The sequence below is a fragment of the Teleopsis dalmanni genome, chromosome 1 (genome assembly GCF_002237135.1).
Source record: "Teleopsis dalmanni isolate 2A chromosome 1, ASM223713v2, whole genome shotgun sequence".
In the NCBI taxonomy this organism is placed as follows: Eukaryota; Metazoa; Arthropoda; class Insecta; order Diptera; family Diopsidae; genus Teleopsis; species Teleopsis dalmanni.
Window position 1 is genome coordinate 2499350 of NC_051846.1, and position 25422 is coordinate 2524771.

Consider the following 25422-nt stretch of genomic DNA (forward strand, 5'->3'; position numbering starts at 1 on the left):
CTGATTTGAGTTCCTGAACATACAAATATAACACACTAAATAACACGCTGATAAGCTGATGAAACTTATTGAATTATTGATAAAATCTTCATTATCCATGTCTATACTTACCAGTCTCAGGGGAAAATTAGGTAAAGTTAGGTTGTAAAGCACTTGCTACTGCAACTGTCAGTATATCCATTTGGAGATAACTATGCCTAAGCCACTATGATTATCTCAAAATTACTTTGAAGAGAAGAGTAACCATTCTTTACTATTATTATTAACCATTTTTTATGGTTACAGTAATCATTATTTTATCATATACTTTCCTTGCCAAACTATTTAGTCTTTTAGATAGAGCTAAGTAGATCCTACAAATTTATTTTTGCTATCTCCATTCATGTCATTAAAGAAAAAGGTATTCAAGTTAATTAAATGGCTTCATTTGTTGTCTTAAAAAAACATAAGAAATAATTAAAGTATTCCATATAAACTTTACCGCTGTAGCTCCCCAACAGTCTATGTTACTTGTCTGACATACGATCACTTTTTGCAACAATTTAGCAAAGATTGGTCTTGAGCAACAAAATCAATACGGGAGTAGTTTCCATGATTTATATAAAAAACTTATGATTTCATCCACCGGAACATGATGAAAGTATTTAAGTTAATATCGATTAATATAGGACATGGAACTATAAACCGACATGAAACCAAAATTATATAAGCTGCCAGTACTCTTCATGATAACCAACGTTCGAAGAAAGGAAATCTAAACACAGTTTGTGTCAATCTCTAAGTTTAACCGGAACCAAACTTGCACTTATACGCCCTATTTAAGTTTAATTCACTATATATGAACCATTAAAATTCATCAGATGCGTTCAGTTAGTACTAATATGCATAACTGAGGTAAATGTGCAATTAAAACGGTTTTTAAGACTTCGTCCTTATTTCAATTTACCTACCTACCTGCTAAAAGTGATCTTCCTGGTTTATGTAACAATGATACAGAAATGATACATTCAAAATATTTATCCCAATACTACTTAATATATATATAAGCTATGATAAGAAAAAGACCACAATTTTTACTCTTCTTAATAATTTTACTAGTTTTACTGAAAGCATACGAAAATCCATGATAAAAGTATACCGCAGCTAATATTCCCTTGCAACAGGTCTCAGAAGATAGTGTCATATTTTGTTTTGAGAGTTTGAGCTTGTAGATCGATTAATTGAACTATGCAAAATATAGTGAACTCTATCTCTAGAGATATCTCTATAGAACGACATTCGTTTCTTTCTTATTTTGAGAACTTTTCTATTAATAATTAGTATTTATTCCGTTCAGTGTATATTCTTTCCATTAATATACAATTAAACTCAAATTTTCTAATTTATTGTAATATTTGAAATATATATTCCGTCTGATTAACAACTATAACTCAACAAACTCATAATTACTCAGACAGCAGAACGCCTTTACATCCAATATACAATGAAGTCCTTAAATAGTTGGTAATTAAAACTTGCGCTGAACTTTGAACTTTTTGCAAATTGAAATGTCTGTAAATTGTGAAAACCATAAAATCAAACTCACAAACTTTGAATTACATCGAAGGAATCAACTTCTGCTAACTACAAATCTCGAACTAAAAAAATATGGTTTTGCATTTATTGCTCTATTTTTTCGACTTTTTGCATTTTTTCATTTTTACTTTTTTATTGTTTTAATTAATCGTTTTAATTATAAATGCCAATAAGCAATCAATTGCATTCGTAGCATTTCTTTAATCACATAAGGCCATAGTTCATTGACAGTTTAAAAAAATATACATAACGAGTAGCAGTTGAAAAGTACGAGTGTGTACTTTCCTCGTATATGAATTGCAACGAGTAATGCAATTTACCAAACAAAAACCGAGTCCATAAATTTTTCAAACACTTTGTGCATCCATGACATGACAAACAACGCTCATCAGCAATACAAAGAAGACACAGTCAATCAAATCATTTTTAACAGCAGTTCTACGGATTGTACTCGTACTTATAGAGTACTATATATGCTGTTAAAATGAATACAAATTCATATACTATATATATATATCCCAAGCATAGGGACAAGTAGTGCACACATTAAGGATGATGTGATTTCAAATAAAGTTGACAACTTCATCGATGCAATTCACTCTTGGCACACATATAGCCAATATGCAATATGCCAGACATGAACCGCCAGAGCCAGCAAGCAACGACACGATGTGACGTGGCATGGATGCAAAGGTATGCGCATATGGAGGAGCTGTGCTAATGGCGGCAAAGTCCGACGAACTGTCAAAGTCTATTGCGAAAATGATTAATTAAAAGAAAAAGTAAAAAGTACAAAATAAAATGTACACTGAGAAAAAAGCGCATATACTAATAATAAATATAAAATGACACTATATCCTGTTTTCTAAATACATTTAGTTTACTTGTCGCAGTCTGATGTATGATGTCTTTGTATTAGCGCAATAAGTTAACATCACACAAAGAGCGCACAGATTGGCACAAAGGGCGTATGTGCAATATTCAGTAGGAATGCTTAAAGTTAGCTGACTGACAAATAGACAGAAAGTCAAACTAACTAGCATACTTGATGAGGTAGCCTGCCTGCCTGCCTGCCTGCCAGCCTGCCTGTCTGATTGCCTAGCTGGAGTGATACTCCAGGCACTACTCGTATGAGTAATTCATTAAAAAGTCGCAATGACTTTTATTTAATAAATTAGTTACGCTAATGGATTGTCGCGTTCACTTCCTCTACACACAAAATGTTACTTACGTACTCTCTGTTAAATCGCGTCGTATTTCGTTATATATTTATTGTACGAGTATATTCCTTGGTTGACTTTTCAGTTTAATCACATGTGATTAGGATATGCGTCAACAGACTTGTTTCTGTTAATCTTGAGTTTAATTGTGTGTCAGACAGTTTTGTTAAAACATTTTTGCAAACACTTTAAGCTATTATTTTTGCAATTCTCGAATCAAATTACACACTGCACAGACCCCAAGTCAACAAGAAAAATCCGTAACAAATATTTTGCAAACTTTCAAAATTTTTGCTTGATATAAGCTTAAATTTATATTATATCTTATATATTTTTGTTATTATCCAATTTTGTCGTTTTTCTAGTGGCTGCCACATTTTCTCGCTTTTTTGCCGGCACTCCCATAACCACTGTGTAATTTTTTATCTCATTTATTTTAAATGTGACACGTACTCAAGTTAGCCTAAAATGCTAAAATTAAGTTAACAAAATAAAAGAAAACATAATATTAATTTTATAGCAGAAAAAATCCAAAAATTCAATTATCATACCTCCTGTCTCTAACCCCTTTGCGGGTAACTTCACACCGCAGAGCACCTGCACCTTTGACAAAGTTAAACAATTTGTCAAGATTTTTGCGCTTAAAAGCTAATTTTATACATTAAAAATATTATATTTTTTTTTTTGTTATTTTATTACATTATTATTATTATTTTTTTGTATTTTTTCTAGAATTTAATGTACATTTTTATTGCATTAGAGATAATGTTTTCCTTTATGTTCACAACTTCATGCTTTGTTTTAGCTGCGATGCCGCTGCGATGTCGCTGCGATTCGTTTGCGATATAATGAACTTAACAATAATGTACGAGTACACGCTCTAGTACTCACGTCAGTACTCCCGCAGTGCTCCCGCTTCTACTCCTACTCCTACTCATATTCATACTTACACTCATACTCGTTCGCTTGTAAAAATATTTAATTATAAAGTCTTTTTCAGCTTGACACTTTTTGGCATAAACGAAACAAACTGAATCAAGTCAAATGACACAAACTGCGTTCGTGTCATGGAACAAGGAGTGCTAGGGTTAATAAAATTATGAGCGACAATATTTGAAGTGTGATGGATGATAAACGCTGGAAGTATGAGTACGTGAGGGCTCAATGTTCTGCTTAGGTGCATGTGAATAATTAATATGAGTAATAATTAAATTGACAGATTTGTTTTGTAAATATAAGGACATGTTAAGTACAAGAAGCATTCAATTAAAATTTTGTGAAAAAAAGCATATTCCAATGTATAGACTAAAAAAACTCCCGATACTACCTTCTTATTCTTCTTGTTTGCTTGATGAAACGCGAGCTAATGTCTAAAGCACTTTTACTCAATAGTGTCCGTGATCACTTAGATAATCCACTGTAATGAGTACACGATTGAATTCTGATAATTAATTATTCAGATACATACTTTAAAGTCCAGCAGAATGTTTCCTTTATAAGGGAATATATATATACTATATTTGCAATTCTGAATTAGTGTGCGCTTCTACCATTTCAGCGTTCTTTCTTTGATATACTTTTGTACATTCTCGACTTTCAAGTTTTTGTCTAATGTTAAGCCTTTTCCGAGTTAGTGCATTTGAGCACTTTTACTCTTTGATAGCTGGGGGGTTTCTGCTGAGTCACACACCTCACTGACTAATTTGCGTATTCCTCACAAGCTTTGTGATTATTTAATAACTGATCTAAGATTTGCGTACCGCCTCGTCCGATTAGTGATTACTCTGAGATTAGATAGTACTAAGTAGAGCGGCATGTCGGTTTTCACATGTAACTTCAAGGCTCTATGGCTATGTTGAAGTCTTCGTGTATATCTTCATTTCAAAAGTACTATGGGGCTTTTAGCATATGTCTCAATACAATATTCAAATAATTTTGAAGTTTTCCAATAATGGAAAACTGTTTTTTATTTTTGCTAACACTAGCAAACGAAACATCTGTTATATATCTGCTAAAGCATATCCAAATACAAATTACATAAATTAAATTTACTCTGTTAACTAAACTAACTCTGTTAACTTAACTAAATTAACTTTACAATATCTCATTAATTATGTTGATATATATCAATGCATCGCAATAATTATAGGCACCGAAAGTCTCTTCTCAAAACGCATATGTTGTTTTCAAATGCCAAATCTAGATTTGCTCTAGATCTAAAATTTTTTGCTCGAATTTCGTGACCCCATCGAACAAATTTAAAGAAATTTCAACATACCAAATACATTTCAATTGCCAAATAACATAAACCAGCTGTTAACTACAGAGTAAAGGCTCAGTTAGTCGACACGCATCGTAAGAACATAAGTCAAAGCGCAATACACAAGTGTGGTTGGTTGTGCATTTTGCTTTAGCTTAAGTTCGCTTAAGTTTTTACAGTACATACCGACTAACTGAATTTTAAGGTTATTAAACTGACATGATGTCTAGTATTATAAATTAATGTAACTCAATTAATCTCGAGTGTTACAAATAATATTAAGTGTTATAAGTTAATACGAAGTTTTTTATGTTTTGCCTGATATTACCGAATTGAAAATGAAAACTGTACAAAAAGTAAATGTGGGGTGAAAACAGTTTCTCTAGATTTGACGAACGAGAATGACATTAGTTACGAGAAGTGTGAAATCAAAAAGGGATTCTATCTTATCAAGGAGAGTAAAACTGTTCCTAATCAATCAACAAATACTACCTTAAACTTCAATCCCAACTTTGAAAATATAGTTTTAGCATTTTACGGGCTGTATTAGGGTCACTATAAAATTTAACAAAAAATTTCTTAATATATGAATGATAATATAATAATTATATAAATAATATGATTATAAATAAATCACATTTCATTGTTTAAAAAGTGTCAAATATTGCTTAATAAAATTCCCTGCAACTTATCAAGTAATGGTCGGCAAGTCATCAAATTTTTGATGCAAAGCAAATAAAAGTTGGTACTTTGGAACAGTAAAAAGGTTTTCTTCCAGAACCAGTATACCACTATACAAATTATTAAGCTGTTTAACACTCTATATATGCACATGTATATACATAAATATTTTTACAAGTAATATATACTAAACTGATATTTTTAAATGTCTATTTGCTACATAATATAACATTTAAATCACACTTAATGCACCAAAAGCAGTTTAAAAATTTTCAATAAAAAACACACTTAATACTTTAATATGTTACTAATAAAGTTAATACAAAATCTAACTAATAGTATCTCATAACTAAAAGTCCATGAGCAAAGTTATAGTACATGAGAGTAGGAATTGTTAAGTGCTCATAATATAACATATAGTGATCAAGGAAAACTAAAGGACATAACTGTATTTTTTGGTTAGTAATTTAAAGCACATAATAAATTGATATTCAAAATGTATTAATTTTACTACTTTAGTAGCATTTGTACCATTTTCAAATAATTTAATAATAATAGTAGTAGTTTAGCAGTAATTTAATAGTAATATATTTATATCTTTTAAAATAAATTCAGTAATTGCTTTTTAATATATCCTCCAATATAATGAAAAACTTATTAAATAGCACTTAAGCCATTTAATAACAATTAACTAAGATAATATAATATTAAGCTATAATTGAATTTTTACTTCTCATAATATCAATAATAATTTAGTTGCTATTTAGTAGTACTTTAGTGCTAGACCACTATTGACCAAGTGTATATTTTAATTAGAAATATATGTTCACAACTTTATTAAAAAGCAATAAGTGGATAATAATACCAAATTTATGGTGGTTTAGTAATAGACCACTAAAATTTAATTCGAATTCCTTTTTAAATTACATTTAAATTTAAAATATAAATGTATTTGTTGTAACAAGAATAAGATTCTTGGCTCTTATCGTATCTGCCACTATTTTTAAAAACTTAATGCCACTTACTATAGTCCACATAGCAAACTTAAATGATTGACAAATCACCCTTAAAAACCTCATTTCGTCCTTAACTTATTCAATGCATTTCGTATTTTTCTCTATTTCTTTTCCATTAGGAATTAAACACAGAAACCACATTTAAAAGTTCTTTATTATGCAGAATACGATTTTAGCCAAGTGCTTACGTAGATGTCCCAAAGCAATTACCAAGCGAATTTTTCTCCATTTTTTCTTCTCTATTGAAGCATTTATTCTAGGATTTGATGTCAGAATGAAAAAGAAATGCAATTTAATAAAAAATAAGTAGACAGCAAAAGTGTTGCCACTTTGTATGAAGTTGTCAACAATTGACACTTGAATAAGTTTTAGTAAAAATTTTACTCCCTTTGCTAATCTTTCTATTGCAAAATGTTTGAATATTCACACTAAATTTATACTAAATAAAGCTTAAAAAAAATTATTTAATTAAAATCTGACTCAGAATATTTAAGTTGATTTATAAAAATTTTTTAATTAATTTTAATTTCATTTATCATTGGCGCCTCACTAACTTCTTTCTAATTAACACAAATTGTACCTAAATTAGGCGTCTCTTTATCCACGTGCCTTAATTAGACTCATTCCTAGACAAGTCATTCATCAAAATTGCTCAAATTACTGTGCAGTGTACACGTGTACGATTTAAATACTTTCCGCTTTATTTGTTTTCCTTTTTTAGGTTTCTTTAATAATAAATTATATATAACACATAAAGGTAACTAAAGCATTAAATATTCTGCCTCGAAACTGTCAAATAAAAATTTAACTAGTATAGCCACCTACCATGTAGTCGTAAAACACACACATTTTGCAGTGTACTCGTACATTGTGCGCGCCTTCCTGCTAAGCAGCTAACATAAGCTAATTGGCGCAAAAAACTACAGGAATAAAAATTTTATATCACTAACGCCTATACAAATGCAGTAAAATAGAAATTAAGTATTAATATTACGTATATCTAGCAACAACTCAGATACTACTAACAGACAGTGGCGGATTAAGTGGAGCTATACTCAATTATCTGAATTTACTCACGGTAATAGTTTGTTTAAAAAACTTTATGACATATACCAATATCTCCATTCTGTACAGAAACATTTTTTCTATTCCAGTTCTGCACCATCCTTTATTATGGACTTTCTATTTCTCCTTCACGTCCTTCTTTATATTTCATTCACATTCATACATAATATGATACATTCGGTCTTCTTCTTTTGAAAAGATGTGGGAAAATATACACAGTTCTCGGCCACAAGTGTTGGATCTCTGCCTTAACTTCTTTTTCAATCTCTTTCCCTCTTTTCTCTTTCATAAACCATGATAGATTGAGTTTATTCTTTCCTAATGTCTATCAAGCATTTTTTCCCACTCCACTTTTTTACATCAGTTTTCTTTCCCTTTTAAATCATCCTCTTTCCCCCTGATTATACTCTTCCACTACAGCATGTTTCTATTTTATTCTTCTGACCTTTTATACATATCTTTTCGTTATTTTTGTAGAACTGTGTTTTTCAAGTTTTTGGTGGCACAGTTGTCAGTCATCGAAATATATTATTATTATCCCTATATTTTGGTATCCATCTCAGCCACTGTTACTGTATTCCTTTCTCTCTTTATCTTTCTCTCACTCACTCGATAACCAACTAGCTCGCTATTTGATTTAGTTCACATTTCTTTATTATTCTCTATCTAGTCATATATAAGAAAGTAGGAGACATAGCAGAATGAGTTCATTCTTCTCTAATATCTACCAAAAGCTTTTTCCTTTTTTGCCACTGCACTATCGCTCTCTTTTGTATTTCTTTCTTCGACCCAATACTTCCACTTTCCCATCTCTGTGTTCTCCTTCATATGTTCCTTTGACATGCGTGCATATTGTAACCTATTTCTTATCTTTCAAGAGATATATGTTTTGACTGTGTATTGACCACTGGAATGAATCAATTTCGATCATTGCCTCCACTACCGTTTCTATATATATTTAGATATTATTTCTTTCTCTGTACCATCAAATAAAATTAATTATAAGTCAAGGCAAATTAAGTTCATTTTTACCTAATACTTGTATAATTGTTTCACTGATCCACTTTTCCACCTGCCTTTCTTTTCCAATTTCTAAACCTTCTCTCCTTTCATTGATGGCACCTTTCACCGACATTTGTATATATTTCGGTCGTTTCGTTTTCTTTTGTGGAGTTGGTCACTACATTTACCATTGTTCATATATTTCTCTTCCGGTCTTTGTTTCGCTAGTCGTCTATTTTCGTCATACAAAACGAATTATGAATCATAGCTTCCTTTTTTCCACAGCCCTCCAACAAGCTCTCTTTCTATCCCATATCCCTGTTTGTACTTATAGATCCATGCATTTATCTATATTATTCTTTAGACAATCATATATATTTAGACCTATTCGATTCTTGCCGGTAATGTTTCTTAGATTGTGTGGTGGCACAGTTGTGAGCTATCAAATGTATGTTTTCTCTCAAACATTTAAAATCTATCAGTATTCTACCTCAATTTTGGTCAATACTTCTCTTTTTTCTCTCTCACGCCTTCTCACTCTTTCTATCTCCCTCTATTTTTCTGTCGCTCTCCGTCTTTCTTTTATTGTCCTGCCTTTCCTTCCCTTACCTTTTTTCTAACTCATTCTTTGAATCCCTCTTTCTCACTCACTCTCACTCTTTGAATCCGTTTTTCTGATCAACTCTCTCCCTCGTCGTTTTTTAACTATCACTTCATAGCGTTTAGTTCTAAAGTTTCCACATGATTAGGCAATGTTTTTACAGAATTCGCTCCTGAGGACAGTCAACACGACAGGGAATTTATTTTACATTCAATCTTGCCATCAACTGGAGAAAAACAAACGTGAAAGGCAACGCTTCTTCATTTAGGTTGTCATTCGCATAAAGTGACATTAGTTGTGTTTTCCGCTTTTTTATGCATTTTTTATGGATATTTTGTTTTATTTTTAGTTGTCATAAATTTTGCACAAAACGGATTTATGTGTGAAGGCAGTGCGCGCAATTGAAGGTGGACGCGGAAAGTGTCTAAACAAGTTTCGGTGTATTTTCATTTTTAATAGATTTTTTCGCTCGTTTACCTACACAACCGCAACTGCACACATTCGCAGATATAAAAGGAAAAAAATTGTTAGGTTTGGTTGAGTGTCAGTGTTTTATGAGCGCAACGACAGCAACAAATTGACTAAAACATACTCTCTAACTAACATCCGAATAGTCCAAAGGACAGACGGACAGAAGACTGTCCCGTCAAACAGACTGATTTACTTACAGACAAAATAGGTGGCCATAAAAAGGCGAAAACATATTTCTGAACTGCAAAATGCGAAAAGTTGTGTCCGCCATAAAAAAAATTTACACATCAACTTATGTGCCTGGTTTTATTCATTCGCTGTGGGAATATTAGTAGAACACCAATGAAAACTATAAGAAAATTATAAAAAATAAATAAAAATTTATTTAGAATTTTATTTTCATTTGAATTTAATGTACGCAAATTTTTAGAAATGTTTCGGTACTCGCAAATGGATTTCCAGCAACAGAACCGCATGCATGGATTTTTATGGCGGCGTACATAATTTTGTGTAAATTTTCCTGAAATCTGTCAGGGACTCTTTATTATTCGCACAAGTGATTTTCCTAGCCTGGTCTATAGACATTAGCAGGGCATTGCCCCATATTATGCTTGCATCTATTCTTTTGATGGAACATAAACGTAAGTCTATGCTTTGTTACCGACACCTTGTAGGTGGGATTTGCACCACAGGCAGCTTTATTTATTTGACATTTTTAGGTTAAAAAAACTTAGCAATTGCTAAATATCTAAAAGCAATTGGGAGACAATATACAGCACCTACTTATATATGTTACAATAAGATTCTGTTAGGAACTAAACTCTATTCATTATTTCTTTTCTTAAATATATAATTTCAATTAGACTTAATTCACAACAAATATAAGAAATACATAACAACATAGTATACATAAAATAAATATAATATTTTCAGAATACTATACTATGTGTTAGTATCCCCCCAAAATTCAGCACTTAGAGCTAGTCAATAGCAATAATGGCAGCGCTATCTAATGGAAGCATAAATTTGAAAAATATAAATTGAATCCTATTTGGATTAATGCAACCGGTTAGTTCCAATATGACCATTATTCTACTCACTAATACGAGAAATGTGGAATCAAAATGACTTTCTTAGCTAAATAAGGAATACTCGTCGTTTCTCCTCCCCAATAAAATTTAACCGTAAGCAAATAATTAGGTAACCATGCGTATTCATTAGAAAGAATTTTAATTATAAAGTAGGTTAAAATAAGGTTACACGGGCAAGATTGATGAAGCCATCAATTGTTTTATGGTATAAAACAAGTTAACTTCTTTTAATTCAACATTTTTCTTGGGGGAATACAAGTTGGTTGACTATGAGTATTTACTTAATTTACTGAGTTAGTACGTGTTTCTCAAGCTTCTTCATGCAATACCCCACATACATTACTGTTTTCCTGTTTTCCTTATAAATACAGAAATGCAACTACTCGTACTAACTACTAAATTCTAACAAAACTAACCTATAATAACTAGCTAACAACAACTATATCTGTTGACATCGGTATAATCCTTTAACAAAGTATATAAGAAACGGATTAAGATGAAAACAACATGGATACTTTTGAATAGTCTATTTTCTAAAATCTCTCCACAGTAATCAGTTTATCAATTTCTGAAAAACTGACTTAGATGGAATAAAGTAGTTTATTAATCTCAACTATAAAAACTTCATAATTTTATATAAAACATGCAAAGATATATACGTATACAAATGTAGGAAAATAATTTTTCCTTAAAGAAAGCTATAGTCTCTTAAATTAAAATTGATTAATATAGATGAAAAGGTCGCTTAAGTTGTTACATCCCAACGGATCAAATTATTTTCATATAGCAAGCAGTAGGTAATTAGAGTACCAACTCTGCCATATTAGATGGACCTTAGTGGTAGCGAATAAAACATGAATAGCAAATAAAAAACTCTTCTGGCAGCGAAATAAATATTAGTTTAAAAGCTAGGTAATTTTGAAAGTAATCTCACATTTTTTTTAAACAGAGTCAAATCTCTTTATCTGGATCAACAACAAATCCCAATAAACCTTAATTACCTATAGCAAGCGTAATCTATTTTTTTCCACAACAGTAACCGAAATCGATGAGAGCTATCTCATTTTTCGAAAGGAAGTATCGTCACTGTAGTATCAATATCAATCACCAAAGATTATTATATTTTGAATCTTTAGTCAAGGGTATCTATTCTATCTTCAAAATTTGAAATTCTGGATTTCCAATGCCTGTAAAAAAGTTATTTACAGCTTACAACATTTACATTTACACAACGTTAAATACTTGCGATTAATGCTTAACATCGAGATATACTTGGCGCCACTCGTAATTGGTAGAGTCGCCGAAATCGAAAGGAGATACCTCATTCTGTAAAAGTGAGTATCGTCATAGACCTGCAACAATTTGAATCGAACCAATACTCAGCGGCATTATGGCATTTCGTAAGTTAAAAACAATTGTATTACTTGCCATAGATTCCTAAAATCTTCCAATAAACTGTATTGCCATTTAGACTCATTAGTTCACATATACTGTTTTATAACCCATGTATCCATAAAACGAAATTGATCAAAAACAGCTGTTAAGAATTAAGGAAAAATTAGTTAATATACCCGAGAATGGTTTGACGAATTTTGCATATCATCGTTTGCTCCTCTATCGCAAACTCATAAAAAGTTCCCACACAAAACATATAAACTTCAATGCATTTTGCAAGTTATTTTTTGTAGTATTTTTTATTTTTTTTTTTTGTGTCAAAAGTTGGCGCATGCGACAGTCTCAACTTCAGACCCTAGACGACTTATCATCAACAACAACAACGAAAGCAACGTAAATGATGAGCAATTAAAAGCCACATTGCAGGCTGTCATGCAATGGCACACCGACAGACATCAACGAGCAACATTATCAACAACAGAATTACTCCAACAATTGCAGGCGCAACTAGCAGAAAATGCACAAAATGTCGGCATCACAGAAATGCCGCCGGGCATGCGCATTTCAGTTGATTTAGTTACATACACACGGCCCGGCCTACGAGCACTACGTTCCGTGGTCATTTTTATGAACATAAACGCATAAAATTTATTGCGGGCCAATGTAACTCAGTGCAACGCAATGCACTTCCCCACTCGCTGCGTACTCGTACTCGTACTCGTCGCTACGAGTACTCGCACTAAAATGATGAATTACATTTTTACTCGCTGCACTGAAATAAAAGTAAAAATTTAATAAAAATTTAAAAAATTGCTTGCTGTCTTGCAACATTGCCGGCATTGCCATTGTTGCTCTTGTTGTTGCTGTTGCTGTTGCAGTTGACGTTCTACGAGTTGCAGTAGATTGCTGCCTGCAACTATGCCTGACAGCAACAGCTGCTGTTGCTGCTGCTGCTTCGTTTGTTGTTGTAGTTTAAATTTAACAAATTTTTGCGTAACATGTGCGTTTAACTTACGCATTTCTTTTTTATTTTTGTTTTATTTTAAAATTAAAATTAACATCGTGAAGTAGCGAAACGTTTAAATGTGCTTATTTTTATGTATTCCTCCAATGAGTCTAGTGAAAAAGAGTCAATAAATGTTGAAAAAATATTATATGAGAAAATACTATAAAAATAAAAGACCCATTATTATCACAAAGAAACTGTAATCCATGATGAATCAGTCAATAAAGCTTTGATACAAAATGAACAACCTGATACCATTTTGCATAGTCTCTGGAGATCGATTCTAGTTGAAATCGATTCTGGTGACAGCGAAACCTTTCGTCGGAAACTATTTGATATTCTTTACTGAACTTTAACACGGCCCCTTTGTAATCGATTTTGACGACAGAAAAACCCTTTGTCGACAACTATGTTATATGCAATCTTTTTCTAAACTTAACTTTGCTACCCTCGAAATCGAATTTGGCGTTAAGGAACACATTATTGAATAATGCACACAATTTTTTCTGAACTTATCCTTGTCAAAAATAAACAGAAACAATTGGTTGTAATGAAAATATAATTCTCAATGTCTTTGAAACGCTCTGAAAACACAAAGAAATTATAATTCTCATTCGCTTTCGCAACCTATTTCGCATATAAGTAACAAATTGAAAAACAAAAATTAAATTAATTTAATAGTGTATATATTGGTATTAGGATAATGCATATCCTATCCCTTCTGGGAAGTTTCCAACAAATATTTGCAATTGACGACATTAATGATTTGTTTGTTCTTATGTATTTTAAAGATTATTAATTCTGTGAAAAATTTTAGATTATTTGAATTACTCTTAATATTTAATATGTGATTCCACAAAATAGAGAAAAATGCAATCTGACATTCATTATTCTTTGCAACAAATTTCCAAGAATGCGATTTATATTGATGGATTCAAAAACCAAAGTCGTGTATCCCCTGCACTATATGTAGTGGAACGTCTTATAATGCGTTTAGAATAAATAGAAATATTTTAAAAAATATTTCGTGACTATAATCACGATATTTATTTATAGTATAATTCTTTAACTTGCATTCGATATGAAATTATAAACCTTTAAAACTTATTCGATTTGAAACTAATATCCCAAAACAAAATTTTTGAGATTTAAAACCATGATCGTCTTATTTGATTGGTATCATCGACGACATTACGTTGATTATTGAATCCAAATTTTATATATAGTATATATTTTATAGTAAACGCGGACTAGCAACACTTGGCACTACTGATAAGTGTGTTGAGGTACATATATGTATCGTCCGTAATGCTCTATGAGATTTCTCATTATAACACTTCTAGCAATATTATCCTGCTCACGTTTAAATTATCTCTCTAATAAAAAACTGGTTGTAAAAGTGAATTGATCTTAAGATTTTAAAAGATGACAACAACATCGGAACGTTTGTATTGTAGCACAAAGGCAGTCATCGAGGCAAGACGTTGCGACTATACAGTTTCTTGGTTCAAATGGGGCACTCAGCATTTTATAGATTGTGGGGAACAGCAATTATTAGCACTCTGTGCTTTTACAAGAAGTGGTGTATTTTATTTATCTTTCCCTTTCTTCGTATTGTAATCTGACATCTTTTTCTTATTTAAAATTCTATATTCCGACTTTCTTCCTTTCTTTAGAGCTGTTAGTGCTGTTAATTGGCACTTTGTCTGTTGCTTAATTAAATACACATATTTCTGTAAAATTGCATACATGACGGAATTGCAAAAATATTAATTTACATGATACTGGTAATGTTAATCCAAAACATTAGCAAAAAATGAGGATATTTTTAATGTTTAGCTTAATTATTACAGTAACTGATAAACTATGTCAGGGAAAATAAAAATGAGAGTTTTTCGCGTTATTTCTATCTCAATAGGTCAGAAATTAGATGGTCTTAAATATCAGTAGAATACTGTTAGAAAGAAAACTGTTTCATAATTTAAACTAATAACACTTGCAGTGCATTTTTCATAACGCAGAAACACTCAGTACTCTAAGTATTTTCTTATTTTAAATCATCTTAGATTAAATTATATTTCTATGGCGGTTTTTTTAAACAAGAACTCTGCACTTCCTGAGTATTTTTACGATTTTCGCACGTGACGCCGCAAATATCAACGAATCGTTGTCGTCTTACGAAAAATCTATAACGAGTAGCATCGCGCATTGACTAATCGCTCGCAGCTAAAATTTGTGTCTTTTGACAATAAAACTATTTACTTGACGTGCCGTACTGAATTAATTTGTGTTGTGAGTGTTTTAGATAAAAATCTTTGCTTCAATTTATTTTAATTGCAATTTTACGTTTCGTCAATTAAATTAAGATTTCGGAAAATGATAATGGAATTGATTTTTGGTGTTAAGTTTGTTGGTGAAGATTTTGCAATTAGCAATTTTGTTCTACAGAAATTGGGTTTCTATTATAGAACTATGTGAAATATATTTTATTTGGTAAAAAAAATCTTTATAAATTTTTGTACGAAGATGCTTTAGACATAAATAAATGTTTGCCTTTAAGTGTCAAAAAAACATGTCTTAATAGAACATCAAACAAAAATATCAAATGTTTATCTTAATATTTAAACTAGAACATAGTAATTTTTAATTACCATAAAGTAAATGTCTAGTGTTTGGTCCAGTGAGGTGAAAATATGTATGGTCTTGAAATGAGTTAATCTCAGTAAGTATGCTTGCCATTATGCTGTCTTGTCCTCCGCACGCATTTCTAATAGTTTTTTTGAATATGGCACACAATAAGATCGCCAAATGCAAGTCAAGAAATTAACTCCAATTATATGCTTTTTCTACCAATCATACTAAAATCAATAATAAGCTACTTATTTGAGAGACTCATTAGATCATAGTAGTGCAGAATAACCAGCGGTGTAGGTCGAGCAATTACAAGCATTTTTCAGCGCTCAATCGGCAAAGTAGCACCCTGAGCGTTCCCTATATGGATCTTGATAGTTAATGGCGGCACCGTAATAATCTCGGCCGAGGTAGAACTAAAACCGGATTTTGTCTCAAAGATGTGTTTAGACTACAAAAGCTGATTTTTAAGTATAACCCTTATAAAAATGTTTTGTTTCTTCTAGCTCTTTTTCCATTTGTTGGTAGGTTTTAGTGACACTGAGATTTCTCTTCCAGCCAAGTAACTTATAGCTGTCATTTTGTTGTCACAAACTTAACTTTAAGACTTCAAATGAACAACGACAATTTGCGAGTCTAAAAAATGATTACTTTTAGATGGTCTATGTTTGTGATATTCACCAATTTTACTAGATCATGGACTTTGATAATAAAAGGTCACAGCCAAGTGATACCAGGGCATTCACAAAGAAAATTTGGTATTCCTTCTGCATTTTAAGTCGAAAGAAATACCAAAATTTTCGGTTTAGGTGTCCATTAGCCGATAGTAAAGACCACCACTGGTTTTGTCACTTCCATCCTGGCTTTGGCCAGTAGTAATGTCGTTCTCAATAAATACTGCTAGTTTAGTTGTCTCTTTCACGTTTCTTCTTTGTAGCTTTGCGATCTATAATTAAAAGGAATACTCAAAATTTCAGTTAGATTTTAATGGCAAATGAACTGTTAGCACCAACACAGTCAGTTTTTTCACTACGAACATAGCCCGACCTAAAATTTCTCTTTCAGAAACTCTTGCTAAGAGGAATTCGTTCTCGATATTTTATAACTTCACTTGTTTCTATTTTCTGTGTTTTCTATTCAGATGATGTTTTTATAATTGCAAGGGATACTTTAATTTTTGGTCTAGGTAATAATGGTCAAATGATTGTCCATAACTGTTCATGTTTTGTCACTTCCATCTTAGCTCTACCCAGTAAGAGTTTCGTTTTCTATCAAGTTTAGGTTGGCTATGTTTTGAACTTTCCACAGCCCTCCGTAGCTATCCATTCATGTTATGCTGTTTTGGGAAGGTATTGTGAATATATTCTTCATTTTTTTCTTTTATCTAACTCATTATTATCATTATTATGTTAAGTTAGTGCATCTGAACACTTTTACTATATGATAGCTGGAGGGATTCTGCAGAGTCCCGCCCATCTCACTGACTAATTTGAGTATTCCTGATAATCTTCGTGATTATTTAATAATTAATCTAAGATCAGCGTACCGCCCCGTGCTGTTAGTGTTTACTCTGAGATTAGATAGTGCTAAGTAGGGCAGCCTGTCGGTTTTCGCATATAGCTTTAGAGCTCTGTCCCTGTCCCTTATGTATGCTTATGTGTTATGCTTTTGAATTTCTTAATATTTACACTTTATAATTCATGTCAAATTTTATTACATATCCTTGAAAAAAATCATATTTAAATATTGTTCAATTGGCTGCAATTTTAATTAATCATTGGCAAATTCATTGCATTTCAACCAATGCAACGGAAGTGAACTTACTCGCCGCCATAGATACTCGCCAACTGTTGAGCGTTGGCCTTGTCAACCATTAATTTTCAAGCGAACAAGTGTTGATTATTGCTTATAAGCCAAAATAATTGCTACTATATATTCAGTATAAACTGAAATGGTATCATTTATCATCTCGGCAAATATGTATACTTAAATATTATAAATCAATAGCAGAAATAAAAATTAAATCAAATTTCATTTTCACAGTCAATTATTCATAATTATAATTGCTTTATTTTTTCTCACTTATTTAATTTTTTGCTATTTTGCGTCTTTTTTCTGCTTTATAATAATACGATTTCGCATATGCTGTAATCTACTGGATGAAGATTTATAGTCTGAATGCAGGTCAGTAGCAATAGCAACAGCAATTTTATCCAAATATCAATTAAATGTTAACAAAGTTGTTATACTAAATTCAGTCGAGCCAAGCCAAATCCACTTGACATACAAGCGAACAAAGTCAACGCACAACTTTTGGAAATGGCAAACGTCGGTGAAGCATGGTTTCCCGCCTCACTAAAGGCGTTAAAAACACGGTACTTGAAAAGCACTCAAGACTTACCTGCTTCCAAAACATAGTACATTTGCAGTGCACTCGGATTCTAATATCGTTTGGCATTTACAATGCGAGCACAACAACGTCGATATATAATTTTCCAGGTTACGTTTTTTTTTTCTTACCATTACCATTTTTTGTAAGACGAAAATGGTGGAAAATTGCACATAAATCTTTGGAGCTAATTTTTTAACCACTAATTCTGAATTGCAGACTAACGAATTCAATATTGCCTACAAGTTTGACGCCAGTTGAAGTTTTTTTCACGTGATTTTGGGCTTTATTGGTACCCGCCAACACTTTTTGAAAACGCAAAAGTGTGGCAAGCTAACACGCTAACTTGAGTTAGACCTATTATTGCAATTTATTTCTTCTAATAATTGAAATTCAATTTTATTTTTCATTTCAGTACTCGTACTTGTATACCAGATACATTAACTGATGTTTGGATTATTTATTGTATAAATTTGTGTTCTGCGATAAGTCATTTTGGGTGTAACAATTCAATAACCCAAGAATCTATGGCGACATGAATATTTTTTTATGATTGCATTTTAATCAAAATTAGTTTTAAGAATTTCCAAATAGCTGCACTTTGTTGTGTGAGTAATAAAATATTTTGAAATGATTATTATAAATTTGATATAAAAAGTATAAACAAACTTTTAGAACTAGAAATATAGTTACCATTTATTAACTGAGCCTAGGCTAAGATATATCATACTTTATTACCAAATATGAAGACGAATAAAGACTCTAAGATACCAGATTATTTATTTTTTTATTAAAATTTATTACTGCAATTATAATTAAGCCTAAGTGAAAGTGTAAGCAAAAACTAAAACTAAGGATGATATGCCTTCGGTGCATGTACCATGTACCATTATCCAATATGCCATTATCCAATTAGCTAAAATAATCTTGAAAGCATAGAAATAATTTCTCTTTTATTTGTTGAAATTAATCACGCAGGGCTGCGAGTATAGTAAATTTTGAGATTAGACAGAGTCTGAAATTATCGTTGAAACGATAACATTAATTAAAATAATCCGGAAAGTATATAGACTGCTTTATTTGTTGAAATTTGTTTGTTATGTATGTGAATGGCACCAAAATATCAATATCTAACTAGCTAAACCAACCTGCAAAATACAGGAATGGTTTTTATATTGTTAAAATTTCAAGCTTAAACCTGTAGTTATAGTAATTAAGAATTTGAAAAACAGTAATAATAGTGGGAAAATTTTTAAACCAAAAAAAATAAATGTTTTATCAAACTGAATTAGCATCACCACACAACAATGGAAACACTACGGTCACTAACAAACTTTTTCTAATAGTGGAAACTCCAACCACAATAGAACAAGAACGCTCACAATCATGTCTATAACTGATATCTAAGTACCCTAACATCTTAGTGTTATGTATTTGTTAAATATACCCGTAAAGTATATATATCGTAATATATTTTTGCTAGTACTAAACTAATATCATATTCGCACCGTCTCATTTGACGGTTTTGCTCAATATAACTACTAAGAGCATTCATATAAATGAGCTCATTATTAATTAATCATGTCATTAAAGGCGAATAAAGACGAATGCAAACCTTAAAAATAAACATCCCATCAGGGAAATTACCAAAATTTAAAATGTATTTCAAGTGTTTTATATGTAAAATGTAAACAAATAACAGCTGAGCTGTTAACAAAAACACTGAGGAAGTAAGAATTTAGGTCGTGTGCGAGTTAGGCTAAGTTGCGTTCTAAATGAGGGAAATTTTAAGTTGTGCCGATAATATAGTGATGTGTCGATACGTGTTGATAAATGGCAAAATGTGTGCAGTGCAAAAAATCCCAAAAAATCTCCCATTTGGTTTAGCATCAACTTAGCCTAACTCGCACACATCCTTAATAAAATCTTTGTTTTTATTAATTGAAAATCTAATTAATATATTTATCTGATTTAATATGTCCATTATATATATAATTTTTTTGTATTATATGTTATTAATTGAAGTTATAAAAAGTTGATAAAAGTTCGAACAACTGCATAAATTAGCTCACTATAATGTGGATCTTATTAATATAAATAAGCAAGTGCCTAAATAAGACAGTGTAGGACTATATAAATTTAAAATTGCCTTCATCAAACTAACGTCTCCATATTTTGCTTGATGATAAATTTAAGAAAAATTTGATTTTACCCAACATTGACTACTCTCATCGTCTAATTTTTATAAGAGAACTCACTGGAGGAGTATATATTATTAGTACATAAATATTGTTTTCATTATCCTATCCTTTCCACTCTAAGACACTGCCAATTTGTGAAGAAAAAAAATTATTTGTAAAAAACTTTACTTGCAATAAATTAACGCAGTCTCTTTGCCTTGCGCATCTTATCAATATGTGAACATATAAATATCTGATATATCAGGCAATATATTGTGTAATCGTTATCATATTAAAACTTCATATAAATTAAATTAAACTTAATGCATTGAACTGTTAACAATGCCATACAAACACATTTGCACATATGCATTTCATTTAAAATTTTTTCTCATAACTTAATCATTTATGGTGTATTACGGTCTTTTCTTATTTGCAGATATTTTATGGTGCAGATACAGCCACATCGACGGCAACTTCCTTTGCATCCGTCGTCCGCGCCGTTGATCCGTGTCCGCTGGACTATGTCGCAGCTGCTGCTGTTCAATGCATATTAAAGCAGATTCGATACTCATAAAGGCAATATCTTAAAGATATTTTATCCGATGCGACACACAGATAAAGCCGCTGCCGCACAGTGACGTGACAACGAGCAGGAAAATTAACGAAAAAAATAAATAAAGAATAAAAATCCAATAAATTTTTTTTTAATAAAAATGCAAAAATTATTAAACGTGAATGCGCGTAATAAAAATAAAAATAAAATAAAATAAAATTGTGAAGAAGTCGTGTTGAGACATTTACGTCTTTTACGTTGGCCGCGTTAAATTTAATTAGTTTTCTTTTTTTTTGTGGTTCGGTCGGTTGTTGACTATATTCTTCAGGGGCATAAGGACCCCTTCGCAACTGACGCTTGACGTTTCAAAATTTTTAGCACGAAACATGCCAGCTCGAAATTGTTGATGCGACGGCTTTTCCCACAGGAGTAGACAAATTTTTATGGTAAATATTGAATGAGAAATATATTAATACATGTATATATTATAATTAAGAATATAATAACTATAATAACGATAATATTGCTTGCAGTCGTATAAACAACTGACGACAATAATGACCGCAATTTGTTACAATAAAAATTTAATGAACTTTAATTTTTTATCGCAGTTTCTACTACTCTTTTTTTTAAATATAACAAATTCGCGTTTATTTTTGCTGAAAATAATATTTAATTTTTTGTGGAATAATTAAAAAAAATGTGAATTTATTTAATATTAATTAAAACATAAAGCAGTTGTTGGTTTATCTACTAATTCTCTTTCGAATTACTACCACTGAAGTAAAATGAAATTTATTTCTGCGTTATTTTTCCGCAACTTCGGTCAAATGTGCTTAATAAAATTTATTAAATATTAATCGTTGTGAAAACAAAATGAAATAAATTAAAATACAGAATTGCACATTATTTATGCCAGATTTGCAGTTAACACAGCATAAATACTTGTTAAGTATTTAACGCTTACTTAGCAGTGCAATTAAAGCGTTTTAATCAACACACGCCGAACTGAAATTGGAATTGCAAAAGTAATTATTATAAAAAATTATTTTATATGAAAGAAATAGGTTTGCTATAATATAAATATGAATAGCTGAAAGAATTTTGATAAAATTATATAAAAATCCATTAAATATATATAATTCATTTCATATAGCCAACCATAATGAAATAATCTGTTATTAATATGTTATTATATCCATAACCAAGTTTAGACTATAAATAATAACTCTATTTACCGCTCTTACACAGAGCGTGGAAAGAATTACGCTGCCTCCATCTACCCCGCTCACCAGTGAGTATTCTAAGTTATTGTCATTGGCATTATAATACGTTCAGAACATTTCTTCCCTTTTCAATTTCAATTCTTCCTTATCTTTTTGAATCCTATGGTGCCTCTTATCTTTTATTTCTATTTAAATTGGTTTACTTCCTTTCAGAGTTAAGAAATCCATATTTAACATCGAACACACATCTGGATAACACTTTTAGTATCTGACTAATGACTAATTTATATATTTTATTGAGATAACCATTACGAACAATATAAAAAATTCGTGGCACGTTTTACATGAGAAGTTTCTAAACAGATTACATATCTGAAGAAGAAAAAGAAGAGTCATGAACCTCTTCTTGTCCTGCTGACTTTAAGCGTCTGATATACATAATTAATGAAATAATATTTAATAAGAACGTTTAGACTAAATGACTATATTAGATTAAATGAATATATCTTTAAATAGTATATATACACTTTATTGGCAATTTTCATACTTTAACAATACAAAATATTATACCTGTTTAACTTGCTCTGGTTCTTACTTCTTGTTCTCAGTGAAAGCTTCTCTTAGACACTCCAGGTATTGCGATGCAATTATTAGTTTCTAATTTATTGCACTTTAAGTCAGGGTCGTCTTATAGACTAGACTATTGAGTGACCGATCTCACTCCGTACCGCTAATCCTTAAATGTGGGACAAAATTATTATTTCAAAAAAAAAATAAAGCAATTCTTTATCTACATCAAAACATTTTTGAATTTAATATAAGGAGTAAGGACACTCAAATTCAACATTTTCTCTATTCTTTCGAATTGCTTCTAACCAGGTTTAATATGGTCGACAATGAAATATTCTGCAGAAAGCGACTGATCCATGCGGAGGTTAAGTCACTCTCATTTGTATTCTTCACAGCTGTTTCATTGCTGTCGAATTCTGAAATAATCCTGAATCCGTCGTCACCTGAAATAATGTAGGATCCAAGCGGAATTTTAATAAAATAATTATGGCACCCTAATTTACTACCTAGTTAGCTACTTTATTACCATTAAATCTCTTGAATTCTTGAAGAACGTAATCTAACAACATCATATCCTGCAGAAACCCTTTATTTCGCAGATTTATTACTTTCGTCACCTGGAATAATACACTATAGGGAATAAATATTCCGGTCAAATTCTATAAAACTTGTTATGAGATACGAATTCGTAAGCTTGTCAGCAGTTTTGTTACCCATATATATTTTATTTATTTTTTTTTCAATTTTTGATCACGTTGTTTATAGTCTGACAAGTAAATATCACACAAAACGCTTCGCTTCTCATAAATACACTTGTGACTCTCTTTTTCCTAGATTAGTCAACTGTGTCATTACTGTCGAATTCCTCTTCAATTGAAATAATGCAGTGTGATAAGTAGATATTACGCTCAGATCCTGTGAAAGTAGTTATGGCACCAAAATTCGTTAACTTCGTTACCATTGAATCTCTTAAAATCATATAGGAAAAAATCCTACAAGTACCTATCCTCTAGTTAGACTAGGATTTTATAAATATAGCTAAAACATTCTCATTTAAGAGTTTATTGCTTTCTAAGCTTTCATCACCTAGAATAATGCACTTTGAAGCGTAAAATTTTCGCTCTGATGCTAAACAAATAATTTTAATACTCTAATTCACTGGGTTATCAGCTGTTTCGGTACCGAGCAATTATTTGTCATTATATAGTATGTAGTCTAACAAGTAGCTTTTCCGCATGAATCCCCGGATCTTATGTATGCCGTTAAACTGTTTTATTACCATCCAGTCCTTCGAAATCTTGTATAATGCAGTCTGATAAATAGATCCTTTCATCCTAAGTATATGGCACCCTAAATTGAGAGTTTGTCTGCTGTTTTCTCGTTATCGGAAGCAATACAGTTGGACATATCGATCAATAGATATCCGCCTAAATAATTCGACAACATTATCCATCAGTTCGTCCACTGCTTCGCAACTATGAAATCCTCCGTTAACAGTTAAACAGATGAGTTGTTACTTTGATTGTATATACCAGCTCAGATAGGAAATTTAAATGGTAGTTGGCAGGATTGCTATTTAGTATTATAGGTCTGTTGCTATAATACGAATTATATATCAGCTATCTGAGCCGATGTAAAGAAGGATCAACCTATCAGGATATTAAGTATTGATCTAAGCTCTAAAGCCGCTTTTGAGTTATTGAGTTTTTATTATTATTTAAATAAAAAATTATACTCTTTAAATTCTGGTTCAGAATATTTTAAGTATATTTTTAATAAAACTTTTGATGTTTATATTGTTTACTGAGCAGCAAGTAATTTAATTCGTGGGTAATTCACTTCAACTGCTGCGGGACTGATATTACAAATCTCCTACTGCAACCTTTTGACATCAAAAATATATAACAAGAGAGTTAATTTATTACATTTTAATAATGCAAGCAATGAATAGTTTTATTTATATTTTGTTTCTCTGCTATTTAACGCTTTAATGTATCTACAGTTTTTTTACTATTTCATAAAACTTTTGGTGCAGATTAAGTAAGCACAAAAATAAAGAGTCTTAGATGTTAAAAAATATTTGCTGATGCTGCAACAATTTTGTAGCAACTCGACTTCAACTTCAATTTGAGTTTTTATTTGAACCATCAAAGTTTCTGTTGCACTTTGGAACACTTGCAACACTACATTTTGTTGCAGTTTACGGGCTTTACGATGCACGAGTTCGTCGGTAACTTCATTATGATTACACGCTCATTTAATTACAGAAGGAAAACTTAGTGGAAATTAAGCGCAACTATTGCGCAAAATAATGCGCGGTGCATCATTAAAATTTTGCGATTTTGTTGCAGTTCGCAAGTCGAAATGTTGAAATGTTGCAATATTGTTTGAAGGAATTTTATTGGCGCGCGGCAGCTGCCAAAGGACACTGCAATGAATTTAATTGCAGAAATTGAAAATATACAAAATTAAATGTGTAAATATTTT